This window comes from Maylandia zebra, linkage group LG7, assembly GCF_041146795.1.
Source record: "Maylandia zebra isolate NMK-2024a linkage group LG7, Mzebra_GT3a, whole genome shotgun sequence".
Lineage (NCBI taxonomy): Eukaryota > Metazoa > Chordata > Actinopteri > Cichliformes > Cichlidae > Maylandia > Maylandia zebra.
This window is the reverse complement of record NC_135173.1, coordinates 42,120,780-42,147,433: the sequence shown is the minus strand read 5'-3', so window position 1 is coordinate 42,147,433 and position 26,654 is coordinate 42,120,780. Positions and strand designations below refer to the sequence as shown.

The window sequence follows — 26,654 nt, the reverse complement described above, 5'->3', positions numbered from 1 at the left end:
GTGTTGATCCTTCTGTGGATGTGTTTTTTTAACAGCAGGGTTTTTTTTTTATTAGTTATTTATTTATTTGTAATGTTTTTTAGAAAAGTGAAAAGTTGCTGCACGACAATTTTGCTTACTCCAGCTGTCATGATCTGTTTTTACTTTTTTTTTTGCAGAACAAAGGGGAGAGAAACCCTTTGTTCAATAGTAGAAAGATACAATGCTGAAATAGCATTACAACAGTTTCTTCTCTTCTAAATAGAAGTCATTCCTTTTCTAATTGGGCTTGAGGCCTTTAGAGAATTTGGAGGGTTTAGCTGAGCGTGTCCTTTTGATTGTGCAGTGGTAGCTCTCATTTAAATTCTCATGAATTTTTCTCACATCAGACCGGCACTGTAGTACAGAAATTTAAGCCTCTTTATTTTTTTTGTAGTTAAAGCAGAATAGGTGAGGGTTTTACTTTCAAATTGAATATTTCTGATTCAGTTGAACTGATTTCAGGATCATTTCTTTTACAAGGACAGGCTATTTAATTTCTTTTAGCTCTTACTTCTAAGGATAAAGAAAGGCAGACGGCAGTAAATGACTATGCAACGGCTTCATTTGTATGACCTTAGATTGCTTTTGTTGTTGAGTGGAAGGAGGAAAAGCGAAGCTTCCTCCACAGGAATGAAGAACAACAGGTTGAACGTGGAAACACCCTGGCACCTTTTAGTTTTTATTCCTGATGTATACTTGTTTCCCGACATCTTTGTTTCTTACCCTCAATCATTCTGCGGTATCACTGGATTTTCTATAGTGCCGAATCACATGCTATCTCCCTTTCTACCCAGTGCTCATATTCTGTTTGTTTCCCCGTCCCCTTCTAGTTGTTTCCTGAGTGGAATTTTTAAAGCCAAGGCTGAGTCAGTAGAGATCCATGGGTTGGCCCTTCTCTACAAAGAGGAAATATGAAAAGAGAAAAACATTTCCAGGGTTTCTTCCAGAGTGTATGTCTCACTGTGACTTTTTTAATTGTCTGGTTATATTCACCTTGGGCTAGGAAAAGCATAGGCTATAGCTCACGTACTCAACACACACACCGTCCTCAGGAGAGCTTAATTATTTCAGAGAATTGTCTATATTTTTTGAATGAATATAAAGTTGATGGGTGTGTGCAAGAGCATGGCTGTAATGAAAATGATTCACCATAATAAGTCAACAGCAGTGAAAAGAAATGGAGTAGAGTCCCAAATGTAGAGGGCCAACTTATGTCATGAGTTGAATTAATATCAAATAAACCCTAGATATTCAACATGCTGCACTCAGGAAACCTAATAAATCATTGATAGCTGTAGCAGTTTAAAAAAAAACCCCACACACTAATACAACACAACAGAAGTACGTTATTGTCTGACTAATGGCAACATCCGCACACATTACACTATGAGGGCTCTATACTAATGAAAAAGTCTCTTTTATCTGGGATTCTGTGAGTAATCCACAGTAGACAAAAGCATGGTGAAGGTAGCTGTACTCAGCACATGAAACCCACAAAATATGAAGGATGAAAGGTTTTAAAATCTATCCAGTGAATTCAAAGGCCCCGGGTGACAATGTTCTTTAATAAGACGTGTGGAAAATGAGGGTAGCGGTGTATTCTGTTGCATAGTATCATGAAGCATGTGCATCAGAGAGCACAGCCCTGACCTTGATAGGAGTGTAAATGGAGACATGTCTGTTTGTTTATTTATTTGTATTCCCATTAGTTTCCTGCACAGCAGGAGCCACTTTGTTTGGTGTCCACAATTTTAATCTAAATGTTGTCATTTCGTACACAACAAGCCAAGAAGCAGCAGAAATCTTTGCAGCTTTACATTTATACTGTTAATAGGGGTGGGGGAAAAATCGATACTGTGTAGTATCGTGATATTTTGTTTGCTAATAATGTATCGATACAGGGACAGCAGAAATCGATATTTTGTTACAAAAAAAGTTTTTGTGGACTGGAACATGCTCTGACTTCATGTTCCTTTTTCTGAGCAAGAATCCTGACATTTCTTCACTGTCCAAATGTGTTTAACTTTTTTTTTTGGCAGAAATAAACATGACAGTTTACTTATTTTAATTTAAGACATGTTTTATTTGAATTAAGTTTAAAACTTTTTTATTTAATGTAAAATTATATTTTGTTTTAATTTACTTTCAAATTCTTCAGTTGCTGAAGGGGCTGCATAGTTTTCATAAATTGCATAGTTCAGAATAGCTATAATTGTACCAGATGGTTGCATTCAGTTAAGTTGGACTAGACTGTAATACAAACAGTTCAGTTTGTCAACAATAAAACTGACTGAAATGAGAGAAAGACTGAGTGTAAGACTTTGATATTAGATAAAATGAATATTGATAAAGTTTACCTTTATGTACAGAATCTGAATATCGCAAAATATTTAAAAAAAATTGCAATAATATCGTATCGTGCGTTAAGTATTGTGATAATATCGTATCATGGGATGTATGGTGATTCCCAGAGGTGGGACCAAGTCATTGTTTTGCAAGTCTCAAGTAAGTCTCAAGTCTTTATCCTCAAGTCTCAAGTCAAGTCTCAAGTAATGTCAGGCAAGTCAGAGTCGAGTCTCAAGTCACTGGTGTAAAAGTCCGAGTCAAGTCACAAGTCTGAAATTTTGAATTTCAAGTCCTTTCGAGTCTTAAAAAAAAAAACGAAAAAAAGCATGTTGCAGTTATATGCTAAATGTAAATATTAGACCATGTAATTTTTATATCTGTGTTTTTCTCAACACATGACAAAATAGTGAACTTAGAAAATATACACAAATTGTGAAATTGCACCTCTTTAAAATGCAGCTCAATTAAACCTAGCTCCAAGAATAATTTTCACCGACAGTTCTGAGATAAGCTGCATGTTATTCTTGGATGTGGTTGTAGGACAAATCGCATGACAAAAATATCATACACATTAAAAAAAAACTGCATCACCAACGTAGCCTGGACAACATTTGCTAGTTAGATGAAGTCAGCTATCTCATCTTAGCATATTTATATGCATATTTATAATCATACGGTTCTTGGAGTGAGTGCATACACTCGTGAAGTTTAGTAACTTCCGGTCACTGCAACAAGCCCAGGTACAGTTTACCGACGGATGGGTGCAGGACCTTGAAACGCACCGTGTAGAACGAAAGACCATCGTACGTATCATATAAGTTTACCAGTCTCACAAATTGTCTTCATAAATACACATTCGTTAACCGTTTATTAATAGGACCTTTGCGCTCAACGGTAATTAATTAGCAGTGGAAATAATTTCTGGTACCCATCACAGAAATGTAGCAGTGACAATAATATTGTATGCTGTAATCGTACTGGGCAATTGGTGATACAAAACAACTGTTTTACTCTGTGAATAAAAGTATATGTTTTTGTCAATGTACCATAATAACACAAGCGAAACGCAATATTGTGTCAGGACAATTCACTATTTATGCACAATAAACAAAGGAGCGACAATTTCTGTTCAGCGCCAGACTTGCTTGTAACCTATATCACCAATTATGTTAAGAAAAATGACGCATTAACTACAACAGCAGACTGACCTTTGTGGGAATGCTTGGAGCAGACTAACCTGTGAGCTGGAGTGTTCTGGGACGTTATATTTGGTCTTTGAATGGCTGCAATCCAGGCCATCCGTCGCCTCTTTGTTACTTCGGAAACATGGCTCGAACAATTTCTCTTCAACGACGTAATCCGATAACAACCGATCTCTTTACCCGTCGGCTTCCCGTGGCTGTCATGCGACCGGCTATTGCAGTTAATAATACAACAGCTTCTTGACATTTTTGTGTTTCTTTTTATCGCTGTGTGACTGATTTAAATTGAAAGCCTGCGTGCGCTAGTACCGCTTGCCACGAGTTCCCAGAATCCTTTGCGGTTCTACCCGTGAATGACGTCACATTTTCAATCTCTATATAATATGCATGTTAAATTTTATATTTGGGGTAAAATATCAAGTCTTTTCAAGTAAACCGGTTCAAGTCCAATTCAAGTCCCAGGTCATTGGTGTAAAAGTCCAAGTCAAGTCACAAGTCTTAGAACATTTTTTCAAGTCAAGTCTAAAGTCATAAAATTAATGACTCGAGTCTGACTCGAGTCCAAGTCATGTGACTCGAGTCCACACCTCTGGTGATTCCCACCTCTAACTGTTAACTAAGGCATGTTTGTAGGCATTTCTTAAAAAGTGGAGATTTTAGCTATAATTCCTTTATTATGTGAGGCAGTTGCTCTGAAAGCATGTGGATTTTACTTTTTGCTGTTTGGTTGAGGAATTATTAAATTGAGTAATTAATAGGGGGTTTCCTGCTGGTCAGAAAATAAGGGTTAGGGTTAGGTGTGTAATTTGCTTGGTCATCTTTGTCTCCAGCTTCCCTCGGCTGTGTTGAAAGTACCTTACTCTTCTGAAAGGCCTCTCAGTCCAAATCTGTGTTTTTTCTGGCCATATGTAAAAACAAAAAATTTTTTTAAGGGTTTTTGGTTTATGAATTGAGTAAAATTCCTATACCTCCTACTGTAGCGTAAAATCATGTCTTGGCCTACGCTTCATTGCACCGTTGCGTCTCAGTTTGACATCAAGATTCTTGTTTGTGCTATCAATAATGGTTTGCAAATTAAATGTGAAGGATTGGCAAATTAAATAGTGCTCGACACAATGTTTGTTTTCTCTTCCTTCGAGCTCTCTATTAAGAGCCGTGCCAGTCGATGGTGATTGTTATCTGACAATGCCGTATGTCTTAGTTAAGATTAGATAAGATAAGATAGAACTTTATTAATCCCTCGGGTGGGTTCCTCTGGGAAATTCGACAACTCCTGCAGTAGTGCTCTGCAACAAAGGAAACTAATACACATCTGTGTCACTTTTCCAGCGCTAAAGAGGTGTAAAAAGTGATTTTCTAAACATAATCTCGTTCCTTACTATACCTCTGCATAATATATCTGTCACATTTTCTGTGAAAAATAACAATATGAAGAGATTTTTTTAGGATATAATGTTCACATCTGTAATTACAGAGTGGCTTTAAATCTCTGTTTTGTGGGAGATCTAATTTATGTGTCAGTTGCTGCAGAATATTGCCACAGGATATGCCACACAAATTGTAATGCATTATTATCAAACTGAAAGACTGCTTACTTAATGATGGGCAATCTTTAGCATAAAATGCTCTATTTTTTGTTTTTTAAATTTCCCCATAATGGTGCATTTTTTTATTTTGCTGTGTCTGTTTTGAATAGTTGGTCTGCACTCAGTGTACTCATAGAAAGCATTAACAACATGTCCTAATTAACTTTTAGCTTAGCTATTCAAGGATTCATATTTGCATACTCTACATGGCCCAAGTTGCTGAGTAGTGCTTTGTTCTTGTTAATTAAATGATATAAAACCTTCCAGATACCCCCCCCCCCCCCCCCCCCCCCCCACACACACACACACACAGAGAAACCAAAATTTCAAAAAGACAAGCAGATTATGCCTTACATTAAAGGGGGGAATGCCAAGGCCTTCCTTGGCCAGGCGAGAGATATAATCTCTCCGGCGTGTCCTGGGTCTGCCCTAGGGCTTCCTCCCAGTGGGACATGACCAGAACACCTCACCCAGGAGGCGCCCAGGAGGCATCTTTGTCAGATGCCCGTACCACCTCAACTGGCTCCTTTCGATGTGGAGGAGCAGAGCCTCTACTATGAGCCCCTCTTGTATAGCCGAACTCCTCACACTATCTCTAAGGGAGAGGCCAGCCACCCTTCGGAGGAAGCTCATTTCCACTGCTTGTATCTGTGATCTCATTCTTTCGGTCACTACACACAGCCTGTGATCATAGGTGAGGGTAGGGACGTAGCTCGACTGGTAAATTGAGAGCTTCGCTTTTACACTCAGCTCTCTCTTTACCACGATGGACTGATACAGCGTCCGAATCACAGCAGCCATAGCACCAATCCGTCGTCGATCTCCCGCTCCCTTCTCCTGTCACTCATAAACAAGACCCTGAGGTGCTTAACCCCCCACCCCAAAAGCATGCAAAATAACATCATTAAAGTGAAATATACACTCACCGGCCACTTTATTTGATGTACCTTGTTAGTACTTGGTTGGCCCCACTTTTACTTTCAGCATTTCTTTAATTCCATATGACATAGATTCAACAAGGTGCTGGAAACACCTTTATAACAGTGTGGTCATAAAGGTATGGACACGGTCAACAACGATACTCAGGTAGGCGGTGGGGTTTAAACAATGCACAGTTACTACTAAGGGGTCCAAAGTGTGCAAAGAAAACATCCCCTGCACCACACAAAGCAGGGTGCTTTAATTTGTTTGCACACAATTTTGACCCCACCATCTGAATGTCATAGCAGAAATCAAGACTCAGTGCTTATCCAGTCACTCATATTGTCTAATTTTTGGAATTTTAATCCTATTTAATCCTATTGTAGCCTCAGCCTCAGCTCTCTCTTCACCACGACAGAGCGATAGTTCTTAGCTGACCGGAGTGGCACCTGGTGTGATTTTCTGCTGCTGTAGCCCATCTTTGTCAAGGTTTGATAGCCTGTCTGGCACCAACAACAATGCCACCTTCAAAGTGAAAGAAATTACCTTTCTTTCTTATTCTAATGCTCAGTTTGAACTTAGGTAAGCTGTCTTGATAATGTGCACATGCCCAAATGCATTGAGTTGCTGCCATGTGATTGGATAATTAGACTGTTAATTTGCATTAATGAGCAGCTGAACAGGTGTACCAAATAAAGTGGCCAGTGAGTGTACACAATTTAGTGAACACAATTAGTAAAAAGCATTAAAATGTGCCTGTGTTTGTATGTGTGTGTGTGTGTGTGTGTGCAGTCTTTGCAGCGTCCTGTGTTTGCATGCACGTGTAAACATAATGAATAGACTGACAAACAAAATCTCTGGAAACCAGTTTGTCTTGCAGAACCATGAGATCCATTACACCTGCCAGTGCCGCACCTTATTTATGCTCTATTATCCAAGGTGTGACTGCTTCTCGAAAGAACACACAGCAAATACTCACTATTTGTTTTGCTTTGATTTTCTTGGCTGTATGATAGTGTCTTGTTACTTTTTTTTGAGGGTGCGCCACTGTCAGTCTGTTATATCTGGTTTTTCAGGAACATCAATTTCTTTTCTTTTTTTCACAAAGTGTCTCATAGGTTAGTGATTTGACTGTAATATACAACAGTATATAGCTTCTCAGACCTATACTCAGAAATCTCTTCAGTGCACACATAAAGAAGGTGTGCAACCAAAATCTTTACCACCATGATCCACCATTCAAGGGTGGTTGGTCTTTACTGTGTTATGAAAAACCCATCATTTACTGTCTCCAGTTGTTTCATCTGTTATTCTTTAATGTGTTTTAGCAGTGAATTTGAAATGTGATAAAACTGTGCTTAACAGGGCAGACTGTAGGCTCTAGAAATTATTAATGGCAACTACCCAATTTTAATATTGCACAATTTTCCACAATCTGTTGCTATCAGCACAGCTGCACTTCTTACCATCTGCCACCTTAACACGTTTTTGTTTATTTAATTCTAAAGTAGGGGTGTGTGATATGATTTTGGAATGATTGGGACTGAATTCAGGACATCGTGACAACTTTCCTGGTAAAGCAGATCAATCATACCTTTTACTGCATCGCAGAAACACAGAACATAAACCAGCAATGTGTTATCAGAGTATTAATACAAAACTATTTCATAATTTTCTTTCTAGACTAAAGCTTGTTAAAAGAAAAGAGCAAGGTTGTATTGTGAAATAGGACCAGGAAGCGTTCAGCAACTATGAAAAGGTAGTTGTGTAAGAGAAGTAGAAGAGCGAGGTGAAAAGTAGTAAGTGCTTATCATAACAAAAATAAGCAACCTTTTGTGCTGTGATGGCTCTACGGAAGAAAAATGCGTCAGGTAGTAAATTATGTCATCATTGGGAAGTGGCTAATGTTGCATGAATTGTGCAGCTAAATTAATAGATAGTCTTAGAGGAATGAACAACAGCATTTCATAGATAGTTCTGTGATAGAGTGCAATGTGATCGAACTGTTTGCATGCAAGTTCTCGTTTCAAACACTTTGCTGTGTTAAGTGACACATGCAAATAATAGTCTACTTCCTCTTTAGGGTCAGTTTTCTGGTTAGCGAAGATTATGCCAGTTGGTGCACTTCTTCATTTTCTACGAGAGGAAAAAAAGAGAGAGAGATGCAATAATTTCTCTGTAGTTTCTTTTTAGAAATGTTTGCTACAATTCTAATAATTTTTTTACATTTTTTAGCTAAGGTTTTGTTTTCCCTATCCCCTTTCTTTTTGATGTTTCTGATGAAGGCAAAGGAAAAAGTAAAGTAAAGCAAGTTTTGCAGTGAAAAATATCTGTCTTATGATACGTTCTCCCCCTGTGATCGCTTTAAGTCAAGCAGAACATTGCCCTTAAGTGCCATTGTAGTGACTGACCAGACTTTAAACTTGTGTCTTCTCAGGTGCTGAACCCTGCCTGCTCAAACACCGTGACTCCAAACTGACAGACAGGGGGAAAAGTGGACAGATAAACCAATAGGAGGCCAAAGGAGGGTGAGTGAGTAGTCTGTATACTGTACCTCTGTAGGCTGTCTTGAACTCTGTTTCACACTGTAGTTTAAAGTGTTGCTACTGCTATAGTTGGGTGGCTCAGTGTTGACAGTTTAGACCAGTAATTCTGAAAGCAAGACAAGCCCTGTAGCAAAGAGACTGATGCACTGAGCCCACTGAGGCCAAAACTAAGTCTGTTCGTGTTTTCTGTTACCCTTCTCAAGATTAGTGCTTTCATCAGAGGCTGTTCAAAAGAAATGACGGTTTCATACTTAAGTAATATAGACACGGCTTTATTTTGTGCTGAATTTTACCTAGAAAACGATCAAAGAAGGGATTTTTTTTGGCCAAAAGAGGAAAAGAGACAGATGTTCAGCAACGCTTTGGGAACTATTCGGCAAAAAGAATTCCATCATAAATCTGCTAAATAGAAACAGTTCCCCCATCAGCATACAAAAGGTTTTAAAGAGGGGCCGAATTTGCTTGTGAGTGAACAGATGGAATCCGGTCAAATTCAAGATTTACATCTTAATTGGAATTTTTGTACCTTGTGTGTGTGTGTGTGTGTGTGTGTGTGTGTGTGTGTGTGTGTGTGTGTGTGTGTGTGTGTGTGCGCGCGCACACGCAAGTCTGATTTTGATTTATGGGTACACATAAACGGGTATCACACATTTATGTGTTTTTCCACTTCCCTATAATACATGTATTTTTGCTAGCTTGTACAATATGTTCCCCCAGTTAACAGTCTGTGTACCTACTATGTTGTTAAAACATCTGCTTACTCATCAATGCAATTTATTGATGGGTTGACAGATGTATTTGTTGGCCAACTGTTTACATAGTTGACTGACAAAATAAAATTACTAGCAATATGAATTTGCTGCTTTCCTTTTCTTTTCTTTGTTTGTTTGCTTTTTAACCTTCAAACCTGTTGGAAAAGTATACATATACCTGAAGATCTGCTCCTCTGTCTCTGTGTATATCTCATACACTCCCAACCGTCTGTAGAAGTTTTTGTACATTACAACTTATCCTGATATTATCTGAGAAAAATGAGTGCCTCATCTTCATTTGTGGTTTCATTTTCATTGTGGTCTCACACTGACAATGAATTTAAGTTAGACATATTTACTGATCACAGTGGATCAGGGGCTGTGGTCCTAGTGGTTGCCGGGTTCACTCTGCTTTGGTAAACTGCCTACTTATGTATGTAAAGTAGCTTTTATGCAGTTCACCCAGCGGTCTTCCCCACTATCATCTCAGTGGGACTGTTTTGGGGTCTGCGTGTGTGTGTTTATGTGTAAATAATTGATTGCTATAGAGGTTTTAGTGGACTGCTGGTGAGACTGAACCAGGCAAAAGAAAAACACGCTTGACTGCTTTCCTTCACAGTGTGAGTAACATAACTTTACCATGTGTGCTTGCTCGCTGGGATGTTGAGTTGGGGAGCTTGTCAGTGTTCCGTGAGTAGATTTAGTTTGTGTTAATGGTGCTGCAGACATTAGTCCTTAAATCACAAATTAACATCATTTTTGAGCCACACTAAGATGCCACACATACTGTTAGAACCCAACCAATATATTTGATATATTGACTAATATTTGCTATTTGCCAATATCTTCTTATCAACATTTAAATGAAAATATAAAAAGTAAAGACAAGATAGGAGAAAGACCCTTTGACCAAGTGTAGATGTTGCATAGTTTGTCCACACTCTGCAACTTCCCTGTCGAAAAAGACACCACGACCAGCTGATGTAAGCAGGCGTGGAGTATAAACAATTAATTCACGACTTGTTATGACAAAAAAACAAGATTATTTTTAAACTGAATTGTAATATTATCTTGGTAAAGATTCTTAAAAAACTAAACGTAACACATGTTTATCTGTCGGGTTTTCATGAGAATGAAAATATCGGTCATTATATTGGACTTCGCTATCTTTGGGATTTGTTTTCGTTTTAGGTTTTTGAGTTTAAAGCTATAAGGTGATTTAGAATAAATTATGAATAAACCTAAACATGAACTGTAATAACCAATAAATTAATTGGTTATACATACACAAAGACAATCAAGCATGCTGCCATGTTCATCCCAAATAATCAGACCTTCTTTCTTTAGACTTTTTTTAGCCTGCTGCTTACAACATTCAGTCTTTTTTTCCATTTTATATCTCAGCATCAGGGATAGCTGTGGATAGTCATGTTGTCCACAGCTGTCACAAGTCAGACTCAAGGTCAATATAGCATATTGAGGATTTTCAAAAATTTGTTTGTTTTTTTGACTAAAGGGGTAAAAAAATAATTTGTTTGTTATTTTCTTTGTTTGTTTTTGCTTTTTAATGTAAACATCAATGTCACTATGACCTTGTAACATTTTGCTGAAAGCAATATCTCAGGAACATGTAGATGAAATTTTATTCTGTTTGCCCACAAACAGTAAACCTAATTTGCTGGTCAAAGGTGAAGACCACGGTTATCTGAATACATATATTATATGAGTAAACATAAACTGCAGTTTCACTGGTTGGCAGAGGTATACCACAAGGCAGAGAGTTTAGTCTCTGCTTCTTTCTTTATCTTTCTCAGTCTTTTACCAAGGGTCTTTCTCCTATGCTGGCTTGTTCTTCTTTGCCATCCCTTCTTTCTTTCTTTCTTGCCCCTTAGCCGCAGTGTCCTTGAGAAAGCAGTGACTTTGCCGGTGAGTGTAGCAGAGCGCATCACTCTCTCTCTTTCTCTCTCTCTTAGACTCTCTCTCTCTGACTCTAACTCAACACCCTTGCACACAAACGCACCGACACACACACACAAACATTTGGTAGGTCCATAACACAACTGTCAAGCAGGACCACACTGTAAAAGTCTCTTCCCTTTATACCCCATGAATAATTCATCATCACTAACATTGGCTATATGGCTTTATGCAAATGTCGACAAACCTATTGCAGAGGAAAAACGGAGACAGTTGTGTTTTGTATCGAGCCAACCTTTTGCCAATTTACTTCTCTTTCAGGAAAAGATAGTAAATGATCAGCAAACTGCTGATACAACCAAAAGTTGTCATTTGTAGTCAACAGTAATATAAAATGTTGTGATGATGATCAGTAACTGAGCTACTGTTGAATTCGCTTGGTTTCATAATATGACGCTTTACAAAATTGGATTTATTGCTGAAGTTCAATTACTCTTTCTGATGGTTTGTTACCGAATTCTGACAAATTGCCCTCAGTAGATACTGGAGTTTGGCTGCCAGCGTGGAAACACGATGCCTCTGTGCCCTCCCCCTCATTAAAACTGCCCTCCACTAATCTTGGATCATGACAGCCCATTGTTACAGTTTTCCGTAGCTCTTAAAATATGGATGGGGTCTGATTGTCTGCTTGTAAGATGAGATGTGATAGACTCTTGTTGCTGTTTGTTCTCGCTCTCTGTTTTCCATTTGTATTGGGTCACCGCTTTTTCCTGCCGCCTTGCGTGTTTTCTGTAGGGGATCGTGTATCTTGTGGATAAGTAGCTGCAGTCCTATATATGGAACATGAGATTTGCAACTTTATCTGCAATGTTTATTTATCCAATATTTGAGAGTCTGATTTAAATAATATTTACTGCAGTGTAATTTGCATATAGTCTGATTCTTCCTAGCAACATTACATATAGGTTCATTTGAGTAGCTCATGATAGTATCTCATTGCCGCCATGTTATCATTCATTCACTCCTTGTCTACATGTGTCTTGTTCACACTTCCTTATGTCACACATACGGCTGAAAATGCTTCCGTAGCCATGGTGAGCAATCCCAATGGGAAAAGTTGAGCCTGAATCGCTTTCTCACTCTCTTTCCTTCCTTTGTCTAATGCCTTGGTGCAGTTTAATGCTTTCCCCACATGCGCACACTTGCACACAGATGAGCAGGTCTGAATCTAAAAGCAGAGAAGATGCAGATTTTTGGTCACATGTTGTTTTAATTCATTTGACCAAGAAGTTGTTAAAAAAAACCAACAGACAGAGCGTGAGGATGGTTTTCTCTGCTGCCTGCTTTCCTTCTTGTTAGCGACCATGACCGTGGTGGCTGGACATTTGGCTGTGAAATACTTGCACAAGAGTCTGCTTGAGAAAAAGGCTCTTTTCTCCAACAAAGCGCATTGGACAGATAAACACCTTCACCTGTTGGACCAGCAGGATGTCAGTCTTCTAACTTTATAAATTGTAAAACAGCAGCAGTGCAGCAAAACGACACATTTAAGTTCAAGTGACAAAGCCCTCTAGCAGCAAAAGTAGCCATGACAGAAGGAAAGAAGGAAGTCAGAGTTGTCACAATACTACAGTTTCAAACTCGATACCGACACCCAGGAAAATACTCGGATCTTGATACCATTTTTGCGACAAAATCAAGAGGCATGTAAATGTATTCACATATAGCCCTGTTTATTTCCAGTGCTTCTGGTGATTTAGAACCGTATTTGTGGTGTTGATAAACTAGAGTTGTTAAGTTCAGCTGCCACTCTTTCAGTATAGTGCTGTTAGACTTTTCTCACCTTCAAGGGGATTTTTTTAGGTGCACATGCAAAAAAAACATGTTATCTTGTAAAATTAGCACCGTCTGTTAATGTTACAGACAGCCAGGACTGGCAATGTTTGCTGCCTAGCTCCGACACTAACATTATTCATTATTGTTTTATTGTTAGTCACAGCTGCTAGATCAGGGATGTCAAATATTACGTCCAGGGGCCAGAATCGACCCGGCAAAGACTCCAATCTGGCTTGCTGGAAGGCTTTGGAAAATGTGGGAAGAAGAACTCTATTTTTGGACTTTTAACTTCATTTTCACAAGTTTTGGAGCTTTTCCTTCACCAAAGTAATTAAATTATAGATAAATCTGTAATTCTCCACATTACTTCTTGCAATTTAAGCCCAAAGTCATCCTGACAGACTTCTTTAATTTACTACAGCAGCATTTCTTTATCAGCATTTCTTTATCTCTGCGTTATATTAAGATATCTCATTGATTAAATGCACAGTTAAACTTTTTACACTGACAGAATGGGAAGTATCATCAGTCTGGCCCACATAAAGTCAAAGTGGGGTCTATGTGGCCTGTGATATAAGTTTGACATTCCCGTGCTAGATACTGCTTTAATAATAACTTAATGGACAGCTATAATTGCTAATAGTTAAATGGTTAACGTTGGTGTGTGCCGAGTTAATATTTATAATAACTGTTTAATACAGTATGCCAATGCTGTTGAAACAGGAACTTTATTGACCTCTCATGATTCCTCATAAAGCTGAGCTGTCAGTCTTCAAGATGCACGCCAAGTTTGTTGTGCTACTGCTCACGCGTTCAGCTGCTAGTGGGGAAGGGGCTGTGTGCCTGCCTGTCCTGCTGCAGTGCTTTGTGAAGTTGTGTGAAGTTGGAGGAGGAGAAGACTGAAACTGTTCTTATGAATACTGTTGCAATCATTTTTAATATCTATTAGTATCTGAGTATTAATGTTGTTTTGCACTTCTCAGTAAATATGGGGCCTACGGTACCTTTGCAATTAAAAAATGATCATGTGCTGTCACATTTTCAGAGTGTTGGTATTGAAAGGTACAGTTAGTGTCCGTCCTGTTGACATCCCTAGTTTTTATTGTGAACTTTTGAGTACAGATGTGTCAGGATACCGACTTCAGTCCAAGGGGGCACTGTTCCTTTCCTGTTCTTTTTTTTCTGCTTAACTGTGACCATGATAATACTGTAACCTTAGTCAACTGCTTCTTTATTTTAATCAGTACAGTGAAGATAATTTCCCCCCGATGACTTGGTGGTGATTGACTTCCATTTTGCAGGCATCCAAAATATAATTGGTGCTTTTTGATGATTTTGTGTTTCCTTTTAGGAACTATTGAAATTATTATCAGGCCCAAATTAGGAACACATGCAGTTATGCATGAGCAACGATAAATGTCAAGTCAGTAGAGGTTTGTCATTTTATTTACTCTGTGACATATGTTAATCAAGAAAGCCAGTGATCAGACACACATACACAAGGCTAGAGAGTCGATTTCTTGCTTTATGAGAGAGACCCAACTTGGGTTTAAAAATAACTAGAATATTCCTTTCATTTTAAAGTGTTAATCTTATATGGATATATCATCAGATTAGATATAAGATAATCAGATAATTTAAAAGATGGGTCAATCATAATTCATGCTAAATTGTTTTTAATTATTCATCAATAGTCCCTGTGGCTTGCATGCACGCACACACACACACACACACACACACACACACACTGTAAACCTTTTCTGTTTCCCTCATTCTGTATATTTCTATCTTTTCCCCGTCTTATCTTCTCATTTCTAACCTCCCTTCTGGTCACACTCTTCCCCCATCAAGTCCCACCCTTCCTTTCCTTTCTCTCTCTTCCTGTTCCTTCCTCTCGCCTCTGAGTCCCACCGTCTTCTCCCCTGAGTCGGAGAGACAGACAGGAAGGAAGTGTGTAATGAGACAGCCATATCGAGCACACAGCCCAAATTGACCTGCAATGAATGGAGGCACTGATCAGATGCTGCTAAAGCAGTGCAGATTAACAAGCAAGGGGGATGGGAGAGAAAATGAAGCTCCCTAATGTGGCACACGTTTTAGGAATACTATCAGACATGCATAAACCGTTTTTTTTAGGTAACAGGAATATATGTGTTCACACAGGGCCTCCGGTATCTGTTATTATTTAAGAATGAATGTGCTTTTTTCTTGTTTGTAGTTTTACTGAAATCAATAGTTGGTCACTTTATCTGAAAGGTAAAGCAATCTGCATTCAAGACACTGTTTTCTCTGCAGTATGAACACAAGACAGAGAGGAAATAGCTTCAGAGTGAAAATGAGAAAAACAATGACAAGCAAGAGAACGAATGGCAGGACACACTCCTATTACTCTTATTATTGTCAGAAGTGTTACTTTATATCCTTGCTGGATATGAAAATACTGGATGTGATTTAGCTTTTGTAGTAAATCTTGCTAATCTGCTCATCTGTCTCCACTCGCCACACTACTGATTTTATTAATGAAAATGGAACGATAGAGGGAGAGTGGACATATTACCACTAACAGTTCTTTGTGGTTGTGTGTGTGTGTGTGTGTGTGTGTGTGTCTGTGTGTGTGTGTGTGTGTGTGTGTGTGTGTCTGTGTGTGTGTGTGTGTGTGGTTGTGTGTGTGTGTGTGTGTGTGTGTGTGTGTGTGTGTGTCTGTGTGTGTGTGTGTGTGTGTGTGTGTGTCTGTGTGTGTGTGTGTGTGTGTGTGTGTGTGTGTGTGCCTTCTAGTTTGTCCAGTGTATCACAGTAGAAGACCATTAGGGGATTACTTCACATCTGGATAACCCTAGCTGTTCTAATGAGTTCACGACTGCAGTATGCATTTCATAATTTAGATGGTTTTAACAACATTACATATTAAATCATTTCTGGCCTCAATTCTGCCCAGATCATTTTTAATATTTAAGCCCAGTGAAAAACCCAGTTTTGGTGTAAAAAAGTTATTGTGAGGATTTACTAAATATGTGCACTGGCAGTTTTTTGACTGAAAGGTGTGGACACGGACATTTTTGTGCCTGGCCGTATTGCCAACGTGTTTGAGTTTCCGAGCACAACATTTGGAGTAAATCACAAACATCATTTACGAAGGTTTTCAGCAAGTAGTTTACTAAAACCATAGCTTATGTTTGTGTCTGATGTGGGGATGATAGTTGCTGGCAGAAGTGCTGATATATTTGGAATTCCAGATGAAATTGTTGTCAGAATGTCCACCTAATAGCACCGGTGGATTGCCCAAAACTGTGTGTTCAATACCAAGTCTATGCCTCTGCTCTGTCACACTTCACTGACTCATCACCCCAAATGTTTAGGGCTTTGCAAGTCATATTTATGGTGTTCAAACATACTGGTATTTTGATGAAGTAGAGCAGAACTCAGAGAACTGAGCTTAACGTAGGGTGTCAGAGGGAAATGAAGAATCGCAGTACAAGGCACATGGAAGGATTTGTCTTTTAGTGGTTATTACAGTCAGCCAAGCTACTTCTTTAGCTTACAGAGTATCAGGTTTTTTGACACATTTCTAAACATAAATCGATCCATAATGACAATGCCAAGCACACAAGAGCATCAGCATCTCACCAAAACTCTTTCAAGGATTTTCCTTCTTTATTATGAATGTATGGAAGTTTTTTTCTGATCGGGTTATCTCAAAGTGTAATTTTTATCTCCAAATTTCATCTCAATAGTTCAACATTTTAAGATAATCTGAAATTTTAATACCTACAGCCTCATATCACATAAAGGAAAGAAAAAAACAAGTGCATAGCATGCATTTTTCCACACTTGGCACAGTAACTTTAACTTGAGTACCTTAAGGATGGTTTAGAATTCTGAAGTTAACAATATTTGATGTTTTTCTGCACATCATACAACTCAACTAACACAGATTTTAAGAGGAATAGTCTATAATGAAGTAGTCTTTCTTGGGATAAATCCCCCTCCTGAGGTGTCAGATTTATCCAGAGAACGTTTCTCTCACCCTACAAGACCTCGTGCAGTATAGAGTCTGGCCTTATGTCAAACATCTGTTCATTCTCCTTCAGCTGCCTCACATTGACATGAAATGCCCAACTGGGTTCATAAGGAAACAGGAAACATGAAACCTACTCTTACATTGTAAGATACCATCTAAAATGTGTTTTTTACATGGTATTTTGCAGTGTTGCTTGGTGCATTGTGTTATTACTGAAATGAAGTGGCTGCATGTGATTTTGTGAATTAGCACATTGCTAGTAGATTAGCTAGAGAACTTTCCACTCCCACCGGCGTATGTTTCCGATTGCGACATCTTGCTAATTTGCCCTGGTTAGTTGATCTGGCACTTTGATCTGTGACCCATTTTTTTGGCTTTGGCCTTACCTGGATCTTTGCCAGCCTAGTTCCAGGTAAACATGAATAAAGTGCAGTTGTAGAATGTATGATAAAGTCCTTTAGGATTAAAAGATATTGGATTTGAAGTTGTTAATGGAATGTCAAAGTGGTAATAGCAGCAATAATACATTTTCATCCCCCCAACTCCTTTGTAACAGTGGTTTATTTTATGTAATTTTTGTGCTCTATATCAAGGAATTTAACTGACTTAATCACCAAAGCATTAGTTGTTGGGCGTGGGTTCTAGTTTCATGTAACCTTGATTCAAAAATCTTGTATATTTTGCTAATTAGCTGTTTGTTGGCGATACCCAGCCTTTTTATTGGTTTCTGGTGCATTTATATATTTTACTGGGCACATCAGTGCTTCACGTTATTTTTTTAACCCTTTAGCAGCAGTAATGTGTGTTTATAACCAGTCGCACATGCACGGACCTGCTCAGGCACACACAAGCAAAGTGGTGGGTGGCACGACAGCTTTGTGTGTTGGCAAACATGAGCTTAGCAGTGAAGATCCTTTCAAGCAGGATTAAGCTGCTAAGTGTCAATGGAATAGACAAGTAGGCCAAAGACCACGAAGATATCACTTACACTGCAACAATCAGTGTCAGTGGGTCTGTGTATGTGTGTAGTCATATGTAAAATAGACAGGAAGTGTAAGTGTGGCAGATTATTTGTGGAAAAACACAGGAGAACATCAACAGGACACACACACAGTATGCACATTCACAAGTCCTCTCACACTAGAGGCCTGGCAGGACCATCTGTTCCTGCTGAAATCAGCACAGCAGGAGCCTACCAGTGTGCACACACACACACAGAACACACTATATCACACACACACACGGTTGCAGCATGCTTCAGTTCTGGCATAGTGATAGTCTATTTATTCCCCACACTGACGCAGGACAGTACTCATACAGTTGAGTTGAGTAAGTTGATGTGGATATACAAATACATACTATACGTATCAGATATACAGTAAATATATCTGTCTGTAGTTTTACACATATATGGAGAGATTGAGAGATAAACGGCTAGACAGACAGGTAGATGGTCTGACCTACCGTCAGCAGGAACTGCATACGCGTTCAGCTTTCTCCATTTTAATAATCGACCGAGGGGACTAACACTCCCCTGTCAATGTTATCTATTTCCCTTGCAAAGGCAACATCAGCATTTTTTATGCTTTCTCCCATCTCATCAGCACTTTGCTCTGACCTATCCTGCCCTGCACCTGGACACAGTCAAGGAAGAACTACAGTGTAGTCATTTATAGTTCCCTGTAGGGTAACTGAACACTATCATTCTTCAAGAGAAGCAGTAAATGCATATTTTTGCAGCCTACAATTTCAGATCGCAAGAAAGTCATCAACCAATAATAAGGGGTGAAGGAATCAAAATGGTAACTAAAGGGTCATATGTGTCCTTAGAAATCAATTAATGGGTTCAAAAGTTTGACCTTGCCTTGTCTTATTTATTCTACAAATTGAAAGATCGATTTTAGTCAATAAAGTGATGTATCATAAATTATCTGTCTCTTTCAATTCTTTTTTGCAAGGTTCTTGCAAAAGAGAATACTTTAGGTATGGTTTGTTTTGGTCTTTAATAACTTCTCAGGTGGAATTAGTTACAAATGATTAATAACTGAACTGTTAAACGGTGGTATTAGCATCTGCGCATTTTACTCGTCATATCAGCAGGATGAATAATTAACAATGAAAACACCAATTTATATTGCGCAATTAAAAAAAGATCACAGGCATCACATTTTAAAATTGTTTCTGGTACTAAATTGATTTTCTGGATATAATATTAATTTTATATTGTGCAAATATTAATAATGATCTTGAAAGACATAATAAATAAACATGAACCAGTAAAGGCTGCATGTGAGGATACTAAATATACCAAGAATACTGAGACTGAGACTGAAAAAGAACTGAGGAAAAACAGCAGCCAACATAGAAGAGGAGAAGAAAAGCTCGGGTAAAATGAACAGATCAGGTGAAATCAGCAGGGAATTCAGAAAATCAGGCGAGTTAGTAGGTGAAGTAATTGTTTGTGTATCCATGACTATTTGTATGTGTGCTTTGTGTGTCTAGTAAACGTGTCATTTAGATGACTTACAACAGGGGTCCCTAATCCCAGTCCACGAGGGCTGGTGTCCCTGCAAGTTTTAGGTCTCACCCTGCCCTGGGTCAACATACCTGAATCAAATGATTAGTTCATAACCAGGCCTCTGGAGAACTTCAAGACATGTTGAGAAGGTATTTTCTCCATTTAAATCAGCTGTGATGGATCAAGGGCACATCTAAAACCTGCAGGCCCTCATGGACTGGGATTGGGGACCCCTGACTTACAACATGGGTTGTAAGTCAATACATGTCAATAAACATTTACCTCAATATGTTTGCTAGTCTGTCATTTCTGAAAATACAAATATTAAAACTCTTTTCATTAAAATCAAATAAAACAATTAAAGGTTTAGTCTACAAATTAATTTCCGTGGAAAATAATATCACAACAATTCGATGGAAGTATAAAACCAACACCCACCAAACATTTGATTAGAGTCTAGTTGAAAGTAGCTGTGGCACAATGATTCTCAGGTGTAAAACTAATCTTAATAAAATACTGTGCACTGTACAGTGCTCTCCATTTTGGTGACTGGATTGAGGGTCATAGTATTAATGGGTTCCTCCTTGGCACTGTTTCCATGCTGCAATTTGCAGTTGGCATGACTCTTAATTACACTCAATGTGAAGTTCCCAAAGTTAGCAGTGTGATTTGAATGGAATTGACAAGAAAAAAAAAAAAGACTGTGTCCAATCACAGACACAACACCTGCCAAAAGTACATATAAAAGTATTATATGTTATTTCCTAGTACAGCAAGTGTCCCCAGCAGTTCCAATTTAATGGATTACTATAATCATGTTACAGTTTCTGCAAAACAGCAATATAACACAGTGCTAAATTCACTAATTGCATAAACAGTTGTGTCATTACTGAGATTACATAATTTATTGAATTATCTGTACAATTAACAGATAGAAAAAGAATCAAAACATGCCCTTTTCCTCCAACACTTCAATAATAGCAGAGCTATAATAATTAAGGAGTGGATGTATACATTAATTGTTATTACACGAAAGGTCAAGAACACAGCTGCCAGAAACGACAATCCACTCCTCCTAACAAAACATCGACTCAAAGATAAAACAAAGCTAGTAGCGACAAACCCCAGACCCACTGGGATATGTGTGACTGTAGCCGAGCAGCTGCTAATAAAAGCAGTGATGAGCAGTGAGTCTCATAGCATAACTGTTTCTACAATAAAATCTAGCTTTCATAAGCTTTGCTGTCGGCTAAATAAGTAAAGGGAAGTATGTGTATGTGTCAACTGTGCCAGTTTGTGGACAGTTTCTTTCCTGTGACAGTGCATCTCAGTCCAAGTGGATCCTAATGAAAAAGTCTGTAACTAGTAGTGCAATTAACTCATTTCTTTAGGGGAGTAAATTAGTAAGAACACCATTGCTGTTTGTTTTTTTTTCAAAATAATATCTAATAGATTAGCATTTGGAGTAATAACCCCAACATTCACCAGAACCACAGTTTGCTATGATGACAAAGTCACACACATACTCACACACAAGGTGAAAACAACAGCAGCAAAAATGACCTGTCAGTGAAGAAAGTCTTGATTATCTGTCTAGTGGACAGACTGTGCAATGTTAATGAGTGGTTGAAGGTTGTTTCTCCCACCGATAGATGGTAAAAAAGAAAACGCAAAAGCAACCAGTTGACATGTCTGCAGAGCACGATGATCGCACCCTCCACAGTAGCACCAATAAACCTTCTCTAGTCATAATGAAGACAATGGGCCTAAATAAAGAGGGTTTCCTTTGAAGTGTCTTTCATCCCATGTATGTGTTTTTTTGGTATATCAAAGGAACATTAATTTTCCTGAAGTGTGACAGTTTTTGCATCCTGGTTTCTGTCGCTGTCCTTTTCTTCATCTCTTCTTTTTAAATGCACACAGCACAAAATGCAACGTCATGTCTGAGAAGGAAATCATCGAGTGTTTATAGAAGGAAACTCATAGTTCATTATGGGAAGGAGAATCTCCTATAGCCTGAGGCTGAATGCTGTTTACTTGAGCTATTTAGTCTTTGTCTAAGCATCATTCTTTGTTGACATATTCATAATGCTTCCAGTGGTTGTTTGCCTTGATGACTTTAATAAAACCATACACCTGGCAGGTTGTCCTTACCATTCTGTACTTTAAAAGTCAACAATCACAGCAATCAACAAATCTTTGTTCACAGAGTTTTTATTGTAGCAGTAAAATAAGGCCCTCAGCTCTGACTTACACAGGCCTGATTATACTTGAGTTAATACTTCGATTTTGGTCAGCATATTTGAAGAATCAACTTATAGTCATTCTATAGTCTAATCTGCTGTGTGAGATATGAAGGTATTAAAGATGCTTTCTCGAGAGAATAAAGATAAGAAGTAATCCAATGAACTTGGGAAATCAAAATAATTTATTCAAGAAATTAGATGCTAAGGTTGGAGGTGGAACATAAATGGAAAAAAAGGACATCAAAATTCAGATGTGCATTTTTATGTTTTTAGAAAGACAACACACTCATTAGTGTCTCCTTTGAGCATGCCACCGCTTCTCTATGTTATCTCCTTTGCTGTCAAAAACCCCCCTTCCCTCTTCTCTACCACAGCTCTCCATGTGCATCTCACTGTCACGCTTTCTGTGTTTCTGTCTGTCCATTTGTGTCTGGATCTATCTGCCCTGCTGTCTCACTGCAGTCGAGAAATAGACCGAGTAAACAGACGTCTCAGTGAGCTAGCACCTATTTACACTGTGCATGCTTCATCTCAACAAAGGTGCTTAGAGACATGGCTTTGGTGCGTGATTCTGAATTTATTCTGAATATTATGCACCGCCTGGACCCACGTCTTGCGCTATTTTTGTGTGCTGGTTTCTGTGTGGCATGTTTGTCTAACTAATTAACACACGCATTTGCAGATGTTTTCCCAGATGCAAACATTATGGCATCAGTCACCCTCGAGATATCCACACATCAATAATGATATAACACACTGGCTATTCAGGTACCCGAGCAGCCTTTCAGGTGTTTGAGTGCCTGTGTACCTGTTTTATTTAAAGGAGATATGTGGGAAACCGTGTTGGTGAGGAAAGTATTCATGAGACCTAAAATACTACGCCTTGCAAATAGTTATGGGAGAGAAAAATCAACAGTTAACTTAAAATAACGTAGTCTTAGCTTCCAGAAACACCATTCTTATTTATACCTGCTCATTTTCCCGAAGAGATTAGCCTGATTGCAGGTCTGCCTTACTGGAGTTTATGTGTTTGTTTAGAAAAAAAGGGTATGACAAGCAACAGCAATCTTCCTACATTAAGTTGTAGCTTTTTCTCATACCGTGCAGCATCTTTTATCTCACAAATGCATAGATTAATCTCAAAACCGTCAATTCAAGTTAGCAATCTGATAATCAGATGCACTTGATTAATTGATCATCAGCAAGTGTGAGCACCTCTTTAAAAGCAGATTTTTTTGTCAGTTTGCTGGTCTGAAGCATTCAGGTGTGTGTCAAGGGCAAAGGTCATCAGGAGTGATTTTTAAAAAGTTGCTGCCCATCAATCTGGGAAGTGTTGTGAGATCATTTCCAAACAGTTTGATGTCCACCGTTCTACAGTGACAAAGATTATTTACAAAAACAAAAAATTCAAGACAACCCAAGGTCAGATCATGCGATGCTCAGAGAAATTGAAAAAAAAAACCTAAGAGCTACATCTCAGACTCTACAGTTCTCAGTTAACATGGTAAATGTTAAAGTCATGCACTTAAAACAATGTGAGAGACTGATATATAGGGATGGGAAGTGATAAGAATTCAGCGATTCCAGTCCAATTATTGATATCATTTAATGATTCAATTCCTTATTCGTTCTGTTATGGATTCTCATTGGGTTCTCACTGGCTCGTCTTTGAGTGTCACCAACATCGCTAAGCAGTATATCTTAGATATTCCTATTATTTGTTCATGTTAGAGGTATTTCTGAACTTTTTGTTGTGATTAGTGTTGGGGTTGTTACTCAAAAAATAATGTATTACACATATTACACAAAACATTAAATAGACTACGCGTTACATTCCCATCCCTAATCATATAGTCATACAAAATATGATTACTTTATTTTAATTCACATCTAATGCTGCTAGATGTAGTTCTACAAGCTATTGGATCATGGGATATAGTTAGCTACAGTATATACTGCTTCTGCAGCTTTTCTATTTCTGATAAATAAATATTGACATGGTTTAATATTTCATCTGTTGTACATTTGAGATTCTATTTAACTGATTTCAAGAAATAGGTGATTTTTTGTTCATGCCTTGATATGTGAAATCTTGGAATTGAAAGTCGGCATACTTTCTTTTTACTAATAGCTCTCATCGTTTGAGGACGTCCCCAGCTGGCACTGGCACCGGCAGCGTTCAATCAGAACTCTAAATTTATTTAATGAAAGCGGAGAGACGAGCCAGGGCTTTACTTGAAGAATGCAACGCTCCCTAATGCTGATATTATATTTAAAAACTATATTTTTAAAGGTAAAAAGTGGACAAGAAAGACAGCAGAGGAAGACATGCAGCAAAGGCACCGCAACTTCTTTACTTATAGTCGCATGTTTTTCATGTCGAATCAGTAATCTAGGAGTTCTCTGCAACTTTCTCAACATAAGCAAAATGCACTTTTCTCATTTCAAAATATTTGTTGACAACAAAACATTTGTTTGTTTTGTAATATATGCTAATATCTACTCAGATATCAGACAGAATTGTCAGCTGGTTCCACTCAGTTTCCATCATCAGTGTCACATTAGCTCCACTTTAACTGATTTCCATGGGGGAGATCATTCAAATTCCCCTAAATAATCACTAGAGACCCACTTATCTGCCTGATGTTAACATCATTTTAGGTCGACATTGATGGCTAAAAACCCCCACTAACTGGTTTGGCTGGGTTCTAAGAATTAGAGCAGAGTGAAGTAAAAATAGTGGTGTGGGTTTCTCTATATGTTGAATAGTTACCACGACATGCGTGTCCCCAAAACACTGGCTGTTTAAAATATCTGTCTTTGGTCACAGAGCTAGATGACGCTTTAGAACAGCTTGAAAATTGCATTGATCCTGTCCCTATCGCAGATTAGCTGATCGTTGTCCTCCCGTAGAGCTCGTTGGACCAATATTGTTAAAAATGCCAGAAATATCAAATATCAAAGTTGGATATAATTGGACACAATATTGACATATTTTATATTAGAAGAGAATGCCCTAAAGGTCTTCTCATCTGATTGCAAATACTAAACAAAAACTAAACTCTGAAAGGGAATACATTGTGAAAATTAGCTCTGCCAACGCTAATTAGCACACTCTGTCTTTTGTCAATCGTCTCCCTCCCTTCAGTCTGACTATTCCACCGTTCATCACATTTGATGGTTATCAGATGAGAAAGGTGTAAATTGCTACTCAGAGCCATCTCAGCTAATTCCGAATCTCCCTGCTATTTTGCCTTCATTTTTCTGTCTGTCCTCGTCCATTGTTTCTTATCCTCTGCATTATTCCTTTCTTCTCTGTATGGATGTAGTCACAAACTCTTGGAGAAGGAAGGGCATATTACAGATGTGTTTTCCCCTATGCATAAACTTCTGGGATGAATATATTCAGTAACTGGAATGAAACTGAGATCATTTCTGCAAGTATGCCTGTGTATGTGTGTGTGTGTGCCATTTGCAGATATATCCATGTCTGTGTGTGCACATGCTAATGTCCATGAGCCACTGCTAGCCAGCATTAATGAGGTAAAGCCCCTGCCAGTCCCCAACCCCACCGCCCTTCTCAGGAGAGTAACACACAATCACGTGTTAATGACCCACCAGCATGGTGTGAATAAGAGGGAAGATGAAGCAAGTGGGGGCAGGGGTGTACAAAAAGAGATGGAGGGTGGATGCAGAGGAAAAATGTAATAATTGGTCAGTGTGAGTCCAGCACCACAGGAGACTTTATAAACAAACAGGCGGATATAGTTTGTCCAGGCAGCACACAGCCATTCATGTGAAAACCTGGTCTACTTAGACACCCTAGCTCCCAGTGGAAGACAGAGGAGGTTGTGCACACAGCAGACCACATGTTGTTAAAGGGAAGAATCAGTCCTTTTTCAAGCATTTTCAGTCTTCTTTAATATTAGGTTTAGATCATATTTTAGATTATTTATCCTACTGTGTTTTTCATCACTGTACACTTGATTTTAATTAAAGAAAAATGAGAAGGAAACTGCCATGAGAGAGAAGTAAAAGAGAGGGGACTGATGGGGTTGTTTATTACAGAATTGTTCTGGTAATGAGAATCAAATGGGGACTGGCACTTTGTTATTAAGCTTCTTGGCAGGGTGATTCTATTTTCCTGTGTTTGTGTGCTCTATTATCATGTGCATACAGTCCTAAGTGGCCAAGGCATGTTGGAAGAAGACTCATCTCCCTCGCTCCCTCCAGCGACTAGCACTGGCTGTAAGTTAACTGGCAAAACACAAGTGTGCAGACACAGGCGCTGCTGCTGCTGCAGCTGCTGCCAGGTGTATTGAGGAGGTAATAGTTAGGCCAGCGGCCAGTGGCTCAGAGAAGGAGAGCTGGAGAGAAAATGAGCTGCTGCTTCTGGTGGAGTCTGTTCGCCTGAGGGGCCAGCTCAATATCTGGAGTTGTTGTTTATCCGATTCCCCTGTCATCTTGCACCACTTTATACTTATCCCATAGTTTACCACTTTCCTCCTTTTAGCCATTCTCTCTGTTCTACATGCTCCTATACACGGCCAATTCCAATTCTGTCATTTTTCTCAAGCTGTTCACTGCATCTTGTACGCTTTTCTCTTTTTCTCCTCTCTTGTTCTCATTCTTCGTGGGTCTCACTCACTTTTCTCAGAGGCTACAACATCACCACAGTTTAATCCCCCAGCAGGTCTAAGCCAGGAGGGATTGAAAAATAACAAGTGTGTTTATGCTCTCTGCCC

General features: G+C 38.7%; 1 protein-coding gene across 3 annotated transcripts in view; it reads left to right on the top strand.

Annotated features, from left to right (window-relative positions):
• strbp (spermatid perinuclear RNA binding protein) overlaps window positions 1-26,654 on the top strand; it is a 108,615-nt gene that overhangs the window by 32,044 nt on the left and 49,917 nt on the right. For all 3 annotated transcript variants that reach the window (XM_004538305.5, XM_004538304.5, XM_004538306.6), the window contains exon 2: window positions 8,514-8,604. The gene's annotated coding sequence lies outside the window, so the exon portion shown is untranslated. The remainder of the gene's footprint in view (window positions 1-8,513; window positions 8,605-26,654) is intronic.